This window comes from Phocoena sinus, chromosome 20 (assembly GCF_008692025.1).
Source record: "Phocoena sinus isolate mPhoSin1 chromosome 20, mPhoSin1.pri, whole genome shotgun sequence".
Taxonomy (NCBI): domain Eukaryota; kingdom Metazoa; phylum Chordata; class Mammalia; order Artiodactyla; family Phocoenidae; genus Phocoena; species Phocoena sinus.
The window spans coordinates 6,046,169-6,061,791 of NC_045782.1; the positions used below are offsets into that span (position 1 = coordinate 6,046,169).

The following is a 15,623-nucleotide window of genomic DNA, read 5'->3' on the forward strand; positions in this document are numbered from 1 at the left end:
GGAGAAAGACCCTGGGAGACAAGATGCCACCTTTGGCATTTGATTCCCAGTTGAGCTCCCAGCGGAACGCAGCAAAGGATGGGACCCAAGTGAGGCCAGAAGAGGAACCATCCATCTCAGCCCCGGACAACCCACAGAATCATGAGAAGTGACAGACTGATGGTGTCGTAGGTGTTTGAAACCATTAAGTATTGCAATGGTTTACTACAACACAACAGACAGCTAAGTCCATCCACAGATCACAGCACAGACGCTGAACAGAAATGAATTAGGTGCAACTTCCAGCCACTAGATGTCCGAAGCTAGTTTTCATGAGCTGCTGTATGAATTTGCTAGGGCTGCCATCACAAAGTACCACAAACCAGGTGGCTTGCAGAATAGAAAATGATTGTCTCGCAATTCTGGAAGCTGGAAGTCTGAAATCAAGGTGTTGGCAGGGTTGATTCCTTCTGAGTATAGGATCTTTTCTAAGTGTCTCTCCTTGGCTTGTAGATGGCTGTCATTATGTACACATGATGTTCTACTTGTAACCTGGCCCAAGGTTAACTCACTTCTGCATTCACTTATTCATTCTTTATCATTTATTCTACCAATTAGCCCTTCAATAAATATTTAACGAGCACCCACTATGTGCTAGTCCAAAATACAAACAAATAAATTATGCTTTCTGACTTGACATCTGGAATCCTACATAGGGCCTCATAGAAGTGCCTTCCCTCTACCACATACCAGATGTGATCGACTAAATGTGTCCCCCCAGAATTCATATGTTGAAGCTCTAACACCATCCCCATGCCGTGTGAGGACACAGCAGGAAGGCAGCTGTCTGCAACCCAAGGAGAGAGCCCTCACCAGACACCAACTCTGCTGGCACCTTGATTTGGATCTCCACTCTCCCGAAAGGGGAGAAATAAATTCCTATTGTTTCAGCCGCCCAGTTTTCGGTATCTTGTCATGGCAGCTGGAGCTAGGGCACCAGAGATTGAGAGGCAAAAATAAAAAGGTTTGAGAAGACTTCAGAAATGTTTTTCCCCCGAGCTGAGTGTCCAGCAGTTGCCTAGGACACAGACTCTTTTAGTTAGGTCATGAGCTACACTACCAGGAGGATGCCGTAGCAGATTCAAAGCACCTCAGAGACGTGCTGGAAACACAACTGAAGAGCCTAATGTGTGGGCCACATGTGAGCTCAACATCTTAACAGCTTCTTGAGAAGCTCTCCTTAAGGGGCTGCTTTCCTACTGTGATCATCTAGGGCTATCAAATGTGGTTTTCTCCACGTTTGTTGTGACATTATTAGCAAAGACAGGTGAAGATGCATGCACTTTTATACTTTTAAGCCCAAGACGTAGAACCCTACTGTTAGAATTGGTCTAGCTATTGTGACTGTCTTAAGAATAAGGTCACATTACAACACTAAATGATTGAGAGTTTGGGGCTTTCCCCCCTTTTAATGTAGGTAAAGCTCTTCTGTATCCCCAAGCATGTATTGAGTCACAGAGTAGCTCATTTTAGTTGTGTGTTTCCTGGGTAAACTTGTACCGAATCATTTTCAAAGGACACGTTTAGCTGGATCTATGGAATGTGATTTATCTACATAGCATTGCATCCAGTCACTCCTTATGGTAGGACAGGCTGTAACAGTGTTCTCTGCTATGATGCCCTCCCCCTGTGCCCAGAGCAGACATCACTAATCAATTAACGAACCCTTTCCTGCTGAGACCAGGCATAGCCTCAGAAAGCCCTTCCACACACAAAGATCCAAATAGCCAGCAGAGATTAACTATAGCTGGAATTAGTACGAGAAGTAAATCGTATTTGCCTAACAGCTCAGTGAGAGGCGACAGTCATAGTGGTTCAAGCATAGTTCTGTTACTTTATGTAGATGTGGTTTTAGAATTCTGTTCCAATTATACAGCGTTATTGCCCCAAACGGAAACATTTATGAAAGGAAGGGGGTGAGAGTGTGAGGGACACCAACGTCATTGGTCATTATGTGCTTTTTACTGAAAGACGTCACTGATTTACAGCTAGAAGAAATGCACACCGGGGTTAGCACTTCCCGAGAAAAGCGATAATGAAGTGTTTGCCAAACGAATGCCAAAGATAATCATCATACAGCCTCTCTCAGATATTCATGTGCAGATTCTGTGCATTGCTATTCCATTTTCTCTTCGGTTGTAATTTATTGATATTTTATTCCAAACCACCAGGGATTAACATACAAAAATATATTTCCCTATAAAACTAGGAAGCCTGTTACGAGCGCATTAGACATAGATGGCATAGGGTTCGTATCAACCTGTGTTCTGTGTCAGTACAAACTGTTTTTCATACTTCTGCGTCCTACCTTTTAGATCATGCCTTTTGTGTCTGTTGTGTCACATGGGTTACCTTGAATTCTGTTTCCGACTTCCAGGAAGTTAAACCTGCCATAGGCAGTAGTGCCTTCAGTAGAATAGGTACATGCGATTTAAAACAACCCGCTAAAAGTGGTTGGTGTAGCTTTTTCCTTTAAAGGGAAAAAAAAATTGAATTAACTAATTGGATCTAACCCACTGATCTAATCCAATTGACTGGGCACAAATCGGTCATTAATACAGGCAAATGAATAAACAGCAATTCTTGATTCTGTTTCAGAATGTAGACACTATCTGGATGGACCATCTGTTGGGTGAGTGCCAAGCTAAGGGTGAATCACTGAATAGACGGATGCCATCATTAAAATAACTGAGGTAACTGGGCTGAAAGGACCAATTTTGTTGTCGTTAACTCCCATCAATTTTCAAAATTACTAATTTGATCCTGGAATGACTTCTGTGGACAGAGGTCCATTCTGACATGCTCAGTCTTGATCAAGACATTGAATAACCCCATCTTCAGACATAACCAGTGTGCAGATAGGTCCTGCAGGAGCCAGGAAGCAATTAAAGGAGGGAGGGCTGGCCTGAAGATGCTTGGCGAAGGAATTTCTGGAGATGGTTGGCCAGAGTGCCTGAGAACTATTTCTTGACCTTGGCTTGAGGGTCTGATTTTCCAACTTATTTTTCAAGTCCTGGCTCAGTACCTGATGGTGCCTGTTCAATTTTACCCTCATATCCCAACTCTCTCTCCTAGAAGCCCAAGCTTGGGGAGTGGAGATGAACTCCTTCCAGATCTTTCTATCCGAGGAGTCACCAGGTGCTGAAGGACAAGGTCATGGTGGCACTGGTGTGGTGGTAGAGATAGCTCCTGGGTTGTAGACACTACAGATCAAAAGAGAGAAACCGGGGCCAGAGTTGTCCTGAGACAGACAACATTGGAGTTGTGTTCAGGCCTTTCAGAACGGCCACAAGCTCAGTGGAATCACACGGGAGGAGGGAAGCAGAGGGTTCATTTAGAACCAGCCAGTCGGTCCAGAGAGGTTACACCAGAAAGGGAGGTCACCGCAGGGCAGTGAATTAAACCCAGCAGACCTGGAAGACCTCAGAGCAGGAAGCGTGATGAGTCGGGATCCATCTAGCAGTCAGGAAGAAGGACGTGCATGAGAACCGACAGGAAGGGCAAGACATGGCCACCGGGTCTAATCACAGTGACGGGTGCCCTAGCCAAGAAGTGGCTTACAAGCTTTCAGCAAGAGCAACTATCGACTCCGAAGAACGGGCTCGCCGGGGCTTGCGGGGGGAAATAGCTAGAGATGAAAGTGATGCGTGGGATGGATCCCACCAGGCCAAGGGTGACCGCAGGCTGTGCCCACTTGGCCTCCATGATCCCGTTTAGGTAACCACGCTCAATTTCCTGCATCACTTCCACCACAGCCCCTCTCCCAGCAACGGACTTCATAAATATGCACAACGTGCTGGTTGCACAATGCTCGTGAAATATCTAATTGGCCATTATGTTCATCCCTTTTCATTTTACCCTGCTTCTCGTTCTTTCAGTTCAGTATCTTCTCAGGTTTTTATTTTCCATCAGTACGTTCCCATTTCTGCCTATAACCCCCCCAAGGTAATTTTGAACACATTTAATTTCAGGATATGCCAGTCCCTCTGAGAGATAATATATTCCAGGAGAAGAAAGAATACTTGGCAAAGAACTTGGTCTTGATTCTCGTCTTCAAATTGCTTATTGTCCTATCTCAGAATTTCCTGGTTTTTACTCTACCCACCTTTATAGAGATCGCACACCGTAGGACAGTGGTTCTCACCTGGGGGTGATGGGGAACCTCTTGAAATTATAGCAAAATTGTGTATGCCTGCGTGCATGCATGCTATTTTTAGGAGACATTCATCAGACAATCAAATGAATTCAGACCCCAGAAGAAAATATGAAAACATTACGAAGGATGAAAACTCGAGAACTGAGTTCAGAAGACCTAAATTCCAGTCCTTGGGTTACTTTTTACTAGTTCGGTGACTAGTATGTGACCTCCTGGGGCAGAGTTTCTTTTGCCGTAAAATAGAGAAGGTAATTCTGGCCTTTCATACAACACAGGATCAAATGAGACCATGGATGGTAAAGTATCGGAAACTCGGAAGTTCAATAAAAGCGTTCATTTTTCTCATGCTGCCAAATCTCCCAGTTATGCAAAAACATAAGGGCTGGATCAAAAGTCAAACCCAACCAGTTCTGGCAGCGAGGAACGTGCTGTTTTCAAAGCACACCCCTGTCCTCTAATGATATTTCAGTCTTCCCGAATTCCTCACTAGCTTTGTGCGTGGTTGCATGGGGAAGAGAAGCATCGTGGCAGTTATCCAGTTTATTCAATCAATTATCTGGGTATTTGAACTAATGTGATTACATATTCTTGCTATGCTATTTGTTTCTGGACCCTACTCTCCCTTTTGGTGTATAAACATGCCTGAGGACACGGCCCCTGTGCGGACAGCTGCCCGTACAGAACAACTCTTTTAAGAAGTTTCTGAAGTTAGCTCTGTGTGGCAGTTGACTGTGTGATCAGCTCCAGCGACAGCCAGCTAGGAGTAAAGGATGGAAGGGCTCAACGTTTTCCCTCCAACAGAGAAGGGCTTTGACCTAAGTGGGGGCCCTGGACAATTTTGGAATCTGAGACCACAGGGATGCCAGCTGGCAAATTAAACAAGGAATGAGATCAAAAGAGGCCGCAGTGAGGACCTGGAGGGACAAGGTGACACTTTATTACCAAGAGAGTAACACCTTTTAATTGGTGAACACAACGAAGGAAGAGGTGGCAGCCCCAGCTCGCTTCTGATTCGCTCACACGCTGAGTGGGGTTTGAGACAACAAAATCCTTTCCTCGCTTCATTTAGAAGTTGTGATATTGATTAGGAAACAAAAGGCCACGCAGGAGACAAAATGTGAAACAGAAGGAGGCTTCTATCTGATAAAGACTGAATTTATTAGAAAGTACCCTGAAAGCCAGGCATAATGAAATGAAAATAACTTTATTAATTCAGCATTAAGAGGAAAATGTTATTCAGGAAAAGAAATAACACACTTTGTAGGGGGCAGCAGGGGGGACACATGGGTTTACGAGGATTGTTTAATTTTGAATAATGCATATGTCAACTCCATGGATCCTTCCCCAAATTTGCTTCTTTCCTTCTACGGCTCACTCATCCTACTCTGTCCACAAGCCTAGAACAAACACATTGGAAGGCTGAAAATATTGCTTTCACTTCCAGAGGAGACTACCTGAAATTACAGGCATTTAGAACAGCGTTAAATTGAAAAACCACAGCTTGCAACAGCCATAATTTTTTACAACGTAAGCATGGCTGTGAAGGTGATTGCGAAGCTTCTGGGCTGGGATGGCAATTGTAAGGGTTTTTCTTTTCAGTCTGGACCCACTTTCACACCGTAGTGGACGCTGATGGTTCCAAGCAGCGATACGAATACTTTATTGTTAACAAAGGTCCAACCTCTATTGAGATATCTTTAGTTTTCTCCCTGATGTCCTTTTTTCTGTTCCAGGACCGCACCTAGGATATCACGTTACGTTTAGCCATCACGTCTCCTTAGGCCCCTCTGGTCTGTGACACGTTCCCAGACATTTCTTGTTCTTGATGACTTTGACAGATCGGGGGAGTATGGGCCAGGTATTCTGTAGAATGCCCTTCCACTTGGGTTTCTCTGATGGTATTTCTCATGGGTAGACTGGAGTTAAGGGTTTGGGGCAGGAAGGCCCCCGAGGTGAGGGACCAGTCTCATCACATCAAGGATACAAGCTATTAATGTGATTTAACCATACTGACGTTGACCTCGACAACCGCTGCCGAGGCAGTGTTTTGTCAGACTTCTCCGCTATAAAGTTATGCATACCGTACTCTTTGGAAGGAAGTCACCGAGCACAGGTCACAGGTAAGGAGTGGGGATTTACTCTCCACCTCCGTGAAACGGGTGCACAAACCTCAATTATTCGGAATTCTTCTGCATATTCAATCATTCATTTCCATCAGTATGGACTCACGGATACTTATACTTTGGGCTATCATCCGACACTGTATCGTTCATTTTCTTGTTCAAGTTGCCCCAGCTTTGCCCGTCACGAGCTCTTTCAGTTGGTTCTTGTGTCCATTTGGCAAACACACCGCCGTTGGGGCTTTAGGTTATTTGTCTTTGAACACTGCTTTACTTTTCAGCGCTATAAGAACTTCTTACAGAGTTACACACCTCCTGCCCCAACCACCGGCTCAGCCATTTCTCCAGAGACCTGGTCCTTTTTCCTGTAGAATGGTATTTCTTCTCTTTATTGTTTTTGAAAAGCACCCACTTGTACCACTTTCTGCCAATCCTTCCCTTGTCCCCCTAACTTTAGGAATCCAATTCTTTCCCCCTGATTTTTTTACTATTCTTTTTAGCGCCTTCAAAAATCTGCCTTACAGATACCTCTAAGACTGAACATTTTCATCACATTTGGAGCCCCTCTCTCTACAATCTCTCACTCTTCTGTCATCTCTCTACTGAACATCGCGGGTTCCCCTCCCTGGCACCTATAGCGCGTCAGCCGCAAGCTGGAAGGAAAGGAATCGAGAGGAATACGAAGAGAGGGAGTGAGCTCAAGCTACCTCCTGGGTGGCACATTATTTTTAATTAATGCTGCTGCCATTTCCTCACTCTCCCAGCCAAGTTAATGCAACAAGAATTGTGTTGGCATCTGCAGCGGCAAATGGAGAGGAACAGCAGTTTCAAAGGAGGGGGTGACCGCCCCCCGCCCCCAATCTGGGTACACTTTGGAGTAGGGCACAGTTCACACGCAGATTGCCAGAACTCGGCGAGGCTACTGGTTGGAACTCGGTGGTTCCGGAAAACACATGTCCTCCGTGACTGGCAGCGGTGCCCGCTCCCCATCATGCTGAGATACTTTGAAGAAGGCTCTTTGCCAAGGTGTTCCCTGCAGTCACACGGGGGGCCAGCTTACAGGGAGCATAGGGGGCAAGAAATTAGCACCCAAACACCTTGCCATTCACGTCCAGGAAACACAGGGATCACAGCGAGAGCCGGGTCCTCTGTCTTCACTTCAGCCCAGTCGTCCCTTCCTTGCTCCCACTCTTCAGATCACCACCCCTAAGAAAGCTGACGATTTCCTTTACCTGTGGCTCAACAAACTGTTCTTGAGGGCCAATGCAGCCCAGTGTCCGTGGTTCATGCTAGAGATGCAAAGGGATTCAGGATATGGTCCCGGTCCAGTGCAGGCAAGATTAGCCTGTGAACAGATCACATCAGACAGTGCATTATCTTTAGTATATACACCAACATCCACATATTACGTTATATACATAGATTCTGTGCCTGTTATCCATTTTTTTTAATTTTCCAAAAAATTACTAAGCTTATTGTTTTTTATCTTTAAATTTCTCCTGGGCATATATCTGGAGAAAACCATAATTTGAAAAGATACATGCACCCCAATATTCATTGTAGCACTATTCACAATGGCCAAGACATGGAAGCAACTTAAATGTCCATCGACAGATGAATGGATAAAGAACATGTGGTACATATATACAATGGAATATTACTCAGCCATAAAAAGAATGAAATAATGCCATTTGCAGCAACATGGATGGACCCAGAGATTGCCATACTAAGTGAAGTAAGTCAGACAGAGAAAGACCAATATCATATGATGTCACCTATATGTGGAATCTAAAAAACTGAGACAAATGGAAAACAAATTTATGGTTACCAAAGGGGAAAGGGGGTGGGGGAGGGATAAATTAGGAGGTTGGGATTAACATATAAACACCACTATATATACAATAGATAACCAACAAGGGACCTACTGTATAGCACAGGGAATTATACTGAATATTTTGTAATAACCTATAAGGGAAAAGAATCTGAAAAGGTATATATATATATATATATATATATATAAATGAATCACTGTGCTGTACACCTGAAACTAACATGACATGGTAAATCAACTATATTATACTTCAATAAAAAAATGTTTTTTAATTACCAAATTTATTGTTATCTTTAAATTTCCCAAATAGTGTGTTAATACATTCTTCTTTAAGAAAAACTAAAACATTACAGATGAGGCTAAAGGTCTGTAACAAGCATACCACCTCCTCCCCAGACCCACCTATACCTCCTCCTTCCCAAATACGAAGGCAAACGCTGTTTGGGGTTTGCTGCCTATTTTCCCAGAGAACAGGTACGTTTTTAAAAAGATACTGAAATTCAGGACAGTCTTATTCAAAACGGTACGGCTGACAATCACTGACTGCCGCGTGGCTCCCCGTCTCCTCCCATTCTTTTCCACCTGTCACTTAGCCTGGGCTGGTGATAAAATTCCAGGCAATGCTTGGAATGTGGACGGGCCAAGATGGCTCTTGTCAAAATGGAATAATCAGAACGCAAGAGAAAGGCTGGGCCTGGGGAAAGCACGCAGATGTCCTCACTGATGGATCCAGGCTGGACCAGGGAAATGAACAAGGGACAGCCATCACCAAGAGAAGCAGGAGGCGGTGGGGAGTGCAAAACTGGAGGAAGGATCCCGGGTGAGGGAGTTGTGTAGAAAGATGACCAGGGTCCTCAGGTCCAGGAGGGATGGGAGAAGCAGGCCCCTGCAGGCAAAGCCATAGTCTTTGAGCAGATCCTGGTTACAGGCACGTGTCTGCATAGTCCCAGGAGAGCGGTCTGCCCTGACCAAGACTTCCTGCCATGGACACCCGTCTATACTTTTTATTAGTAGAACCTAGATTGAGAAACACAACATCCCCAGGAGCATAGACACCCCCCTCCTTGTCCCAATTAAAGTACCTGAGGTTTTCCTTGGCAACCCTATTCGAGGTTTTTTCATCCTGATCTCTAAAGGCCCCAGAGGGTTCAGCAAGACAGAGAACAGGGAGGCGTGTGTGTGTGTGTGTGTGTGTGTGTGTGTGTGTGTGTGTGTGTGTGTGTGTGCTGGTGGAAGAGAGTCTCTTTTTCTCGTGTAATAATGACAAGATTTTAAAATATTAATGTGCTTTTCCCTTTTGTCCGTCTGCGTCCATGACCTATTCCCTGATAGGCTCAAGGCATTAACCCACCTGGGGAAGAGAGGGGGCTGGTCCCATCGGGAGGAAAGGCATAGGGACTGTTTGGGGAGGGAGGCAAAGAGAAAGCTTCTGAGCTTCAAAATAGAGAGCTGAGCGAAGTATGCGCAGGGTTGAGAGAGGGGCACTTCTGGGAAAGGACTGATGTTCTAAATTCCCTAGTTCTCACTTAACACAGCCAGCCAGCTCCGAGAGCTTTAAGTAAAGGAAGTCTGGGCAGGTAGGAAAGAAGCGAAAGAAAAACTCCCTCTTTCTGACATGAATGACTATGGGGACTTGAAGCAGAGAGAAAAGAGGAAACAGGATGGGGACAGAGACTCTTAAACAAGCAGCTTGATTTCCCCTTCTAGACCGTCTCTCTATAATTATAATACACAGAATTAAGGCAACACAAGGCATCGCTGCCCAGCTAGGAAGGTGGAGGCACTGGTTGGGCTGCCAGCAGGGCTGGCTTGCTTCCCTGAAGTGCCCTTGACCCCCTGGGGTTTGGACACTGTCTCCGGAGACACACGGCCTGCTGGGAGGAGGGTGAGGTGCCCACATGGCAGACGGTGAAGCTGGACAGGCTCGGCCAGGAGCCAGGCCAGGTGGCAGATGCAGCAAAGACACAGGGAGGAATGCAGCGTCAGCAGGAGTGGAGAGGAGGCCAAGGCAGTGGTGATGGGCCTGGGTCCCAGCCCGGCCAGGAAAGAAAAGACCCTGAGTTTCAGCCACAGGCATCAGCATCGAACACCTGCAGGGCTTCCGGAGATGGGATCATGCCAGCAACGTGCTGTGGGTTCCTTGGGGCACATGGGAGTGCATCCAAGTCATGGATCCTTCCCTTTATCACAAAAGTGGGGAGGGGTGATTGCTGACCTTCTGTTGTGTTTCCTGGGCCACAAATCATGGCAGCCTTGCGGGGTGGGCTGGGCCCATCCAATTCTGTCCTCAGAGATGTCCTCTTCCTGGAATAAGAGGTGCAGAGACCTCTGGCTCTTTCCCCAGGTGTTTCCCCAGCAACCTCTCCTAACGCCTTCCCTGGGACAGGCATTTTGGACAGCTCAGTCTTTGGTGGCCTCTCCCCAGTCTAAGGGTTCTTGGTCTGGGCAACCCCACTCTGTAGGACAGCTCTGCCAGCAGCCTTGGCACTCAAAATCTCCTGGTGGCATTGCAGGGCCAGGACAGAGTGCACATCTCTGCTTCTTAACAAGGCTCCCGCAGAGCTGCCATGATAGTGGAATGGAAACAGGCTTGAGACGGCTCACCAGGGGCACTGTACCCTCCCAGCCATCCTTTCAGGATTTGCCAAGTAGGCAGGATGCTTCTGCCTGAGCTAAGTTGATAATCACACAGCATGATGGGGGAGAGCTCCACTCTTAGAGGTGGCTTCCTCCAGAGCCTTCCCAGACCCTGGGCATGGAGAAGAAGGTGCACCAAAGGCTCAGCTTTTTGCCAAAGCAAGAACCAACAGAGGCCAGTCTAGAAACAAAACGAGCACTGCTGGCTTGGATTGCAGGTACCCACTTTTCCTGTAGAACAAGAGACAGGCTCAGACCTCAGGCTGGGGGCTCTAGTGACCTTGAATGATCCAAGACCATCCTGATTCCATATAACATTCTCTCTTCAAGAAAGGCCTTTCTCTCGACATATAATCAAATGCCATTATATGTTAATATCTCTGTAAGGCCTTTCATCTTTTAAAAATTCCATGTGCTCAATTTGTGTATCTTGAAACCTTCGTGTATCCACAGTTGCTGAGGCTGGGATAGGACAGCTGGGGTGCCTTTGGAGTCCATACTTACTTATCACATCACATCATAAATAATTTTAATGGGAAAATGTTAGGTGCTATTTTCTTAAAAAGCAGGTTGGAAGTGAGTTCAAAAGAAGGAAAGATGCCATTGGCTTGGAGAATTGGTAAGGTTTCACATGTCTTCTAAATGGTAAAAACAACCAGAATAATTATGTGACCGATTATATCATGCTGCCTAAATACACACAGAAATTTGTTCACTGTGGGATCATGAAGAGGTCTTTGAACTAAAAGTGAAGGCAAGGTACAGTGTCCTTAATCTGTAAAATGGGAAGAACTATATGGCCCTGGTGAGCCATCTCAGGCCTGTTTCCATTCCACTATCACGGCACTTACAGTTCTCAATTTCTATTGACACTTTCCTACAGAATGTGCACTTTTCAACCATCACATTGGGGTAGTATACATGTCACATTTCTTGATTTTTTTTCTAAATTAAAAAAACCCACAACGGATCAGTTGGATCTTATAAAAATTAACTTCTGCTCTGTGAAAGCCACTCGTAAGAAAATAAAATGACAAGCTAAAGACTGGAAGAAAATATGTGCAAAGCACATATCTGACAAAGGAGTGGTATCTAGAATATACAGAGAAACTCAAAACTCAACAGCAAAAAGCAAAAAATCCAATTTGAAAATGGGCAAAATACATGAACAGGCGTTTCACTGAAGAGGATCTCCAGAAGGTAAATGAACACATTAAAAGGTGTTCAGCGTCATTAGCCATTAGGGAAACACAAATTAAAACCACCGTGAGATACCACTATATTCATATCAGAATAGTTAAAATTAAGAATGGTAACCACACCAAATGCTGAAGACGATGCAGAGAAACTGGGCCACGCATCCACTGCTGGCTGGAATATAAAATGGTGCAGCCACTCTGGAAAAGGTTGGCGGTTTCTTTAAAAAGTAAACATACAATTACAAATGACCCAGAAATGCACTCTTAGGCATTTATCCCAGAGAAATGAGAACCTATGTTCACATGAACACCTGTACATGAATGTTCATAGTAACTTACTCGTAACTTGCTCGTAAGTTACTTACTCATATTACTTATTATGAGTAATAACTTACTCGTAACTTACTCGTAAACCCCAAATTTAAAAAACCAAATGTCCTTCAATGATAAATATTTAAGTGATGGTACACATCCATATCATGAACTACTGGTCACCAATAAAAAGGAGCTAATTATAGATATGCAACAAGCTGGATGAATCTCAAGGGAATTACACTGCATATAAAAAGCCTATCTCAAAAGGTTACGTACTGCATTATTCCACTGATACAGCATTTTTGCTTGAACGGCAAAACAATGGAAGCAACTTACATGCCAATTTGTTGGCAAGTTGTTAAAGAAATTATAGTACATTCATAGAGTGGAATAGTATTCAGCCATGAAAAAGTATAAGGAAGTGCTTTATATACTGATGTGAAATTACCTTCATGAACAGGAAATGAAAAAAGCAATGCAGAAGAATATGTGCAACATGTTGCCATTTCTATAACAATGGGACTACATATATGCTTGTCACTGATGGCAAATGCTTAAAATTCTACAGGAAGACTACAGAAAAGACCAATAACATTGGGTTGCCTCTGGAAAGGGAAGGTTTTTGCTGAGGATCAGGGGTGGAAGGGAGACTTTTTTTTTTTCTTTGTGCATCATTTCAAAACTTGGAGGTTAAACCATGTGCATTAATTGCTTATTCAAAAATAAAATATATTTTTTGAAAAGAGAAGCTCTGAAAAATATCCTTTTCTAAATATAAATGATGACCAGAGTTTTTCGAGGTCCAAGGGGCCTTCACACCCCCTGCAAGTTTCTTCCTGCCCCTGCATGGCTTTCCTAGGTGATGGGCACTGCACTCATACTGTCTGCACAGGAAGGGGGAGATGGGAGCCTTTGTTGGCGGCAGGGTGTGTGTGGGGGGGGTGGTAGGGAGTGAGTTGGTGACTGTGAGTGAGTTGGTGACTGTGGCATCAGGCGGAGCTGCATCTGAAAGAGGAAAAAGGTCTTTTCACCTAAAGTAATGCAATTAGGACACCTAGTGTCCAGTGACTTCTCTCACCAGACCTGTTCCCAGAACCATGTTGGCAAGGGAACAGAGAGGAGTTAAGAGCCCTTGCTGTATTTCTTCCTCCTGTTTCATTTTTAACACTGAAATTACTCCTACCCGAGATCACTTCATCAAGTACATTTGTTGCTCTGCAAACTCAGGAGTTCCCCCTGTTGAAATCCCAAACTACCCCCATACACAGAGGGCAAGGAGAGACCCAAGAAAGAGGCAGACTGCTCCACACTGGTTAATGGCAGGTTGAATAAGCAAGGAAACTTACATACAAGGCTTGTCTGGGACGAGCAGGCCTCTGCACCTGCCCGCCAGAATCTTAAACGTTTATGTAGAGGCCTTAACTGGGTTCGGTCACGTACGCCGTCCAGATGGTCTTGGCAACACATGACTCTCTCAAGGCTGAGTCCTTGAATATGGCTCCCGCTGTGGGAACGGTGGTCAGAACGTACATTCCAGGGACAGGAGGGGCAAGGAGCCTCTGATTGCCAGGGTCCAGCTTGCAGGTTCACCAGCGATCACGTCTTCTCCATGATGTCCTCCAATGGTATTTCTGAGATATCTGTTAATTTCTCCTTTACCACTGGAGTGTCTAAACAACCAGGGAAGGCTCCAAGAGGAACACTCAAACTTCCAGGGCTGCTTTGTCCTTCCTGCAGGGCTAACCCAATTCCACGGGGGGCTCTGTAGCTCTCCTGAGGCTGGAAGCAAGAAGTGTTAGAGTCCCAACCCTTGCCCAGCATCTGGGTCTAGGCCATGACATCCAGACATGGCTAACTGCATACTGAGATGAACAAAGGCAATTCCAAACCAACAGCTTCCTGTCGTAGTCTCTATCCATTCCTCTCCTGCATCTTTCACTTTTGTACGCGACTCTGAAGCTATTTGCCCAGGAGTAGTTTGTCTCTAGTTACTCCTTCTTAAACTGTCTTCAGGGAGCTTGCTATATTTTCTGCTCTGATCTGCAAGGGAAATTCCTAAAGGCGTATTAGATCAAAGGTCACTGTGCCCACTTCCAGGGCTGCCTGGAAAGCTAGCTGGATAGACTCTTCTCTGCATCCCCCTCACATGTGTAAATCTGTGATTCAGTTTCATTATCCCGTTTTAGTCTCTGAGCAGCTATGCTGTTACTGTGGCAGAAACAAGAAACTGAAATATTCACTGATGTATTTACAGAAGATGTAATAAAATCTGGCCCCGGAGGTCAGACGGTTCGTATCCCATGGAAAGTAGTACGTGCATGGGCATCAGGATTAAATACATATATTATATTAGGGTTTCAGCTCATTTGCCTAATATATTTGAAAATGACTCAATTTATTGCAAACTAAGATTTAGGAAGCTCAGTTTACAGGTTGACAAATTAGCATTTGTCTGCACATATTTCACTGTTTTGCATAATTAATTCCTCCCCATAGTACACAGGCATTTTCCTCTACAACAAAACCAGCCTATTTCTCGTTCCCTTCCTGTTAGCGTCATGTAAATGGTATTTATTCAGAAGATGCATATTCTTTTCCAAAGCATCCCTTGGAACATGACTGAGATTTTCATCCCAATCGTTATCAGCTGTTTATTACCCAGCTTCCCAAATCTCGGTCACAAAAAAAATTAGAAAAGGAAAAGTTGAGTCATAAAAAACAAAGAGAGTGCCGATGAAATGGATTCTCCTGATTCAGATTGACTGGGTGTATCAGCTAGCATTACAAGGACCAGAGAAGCAAAACGCTAATTAACACTGGCTTTAACAACAGAGAAGATACACTGATTCATTTGCCTGAAAAATCCACAGGTAGAGCAGCTGAATAATGTCACCAAGGGCTTTTTTTGTTTTTCACAATGTTCTCTTCAGAGTTGTCTTCTCCTAAGGCTGGCTCTCTTCTTCACTCTAGGATCACTTTCAAGAGCTACACAGCTCCCACCAATAAAAGAGATGCCGTCTTTATTCCCAGCAAAAGTCCTAGGTATCACTCTAATTGGATGGCTACAGTCACATGCCCAACATTGAGCCAATCACTGTGGTCAGGCAGAACAAATGCTCTGATTGGTCAGTCATATGCTTTCTCTATATAACTGGGGTAAAATCAGCTTCCCTAGACCAACATGCATCCCCAACCAAAATTGGGAGCTGTTAGAAAGAAAGAAGTAAGGGGGTGGTGGTGGTGAGGTAGACAAGGAAGCTACCAAAAAAAAATTTACTAAAGAATGGGAAATCTAAACTGGAGAAAAATCTGAATTTCTTTAAAAG

The 15,623-nt window shown here is 44.7% G+C and overlaps 1 long non-coding RNA gene across 1 annotated transcript; it reads right to left on the minus strand.

The window, feature by feature from the left end:
• Positions 1-5,380: 5,380 nt before the first annotated feature.
• LOC116745529 lies at positions 5,381-14,644 on the minus strand. Its single transcript, XR_004347450.1, has 2 exons — positions 13,644-14,644; positions 5,381-7,660 (listed from the first exon to the last, which is right to left on the minus strand). It is a non-coding gene; the product is annotated as an uncharacterized LOC116745529 (long non-coding RNA).
• Positions 14,645-15,623: the final 979 nt, after the last annotated feature.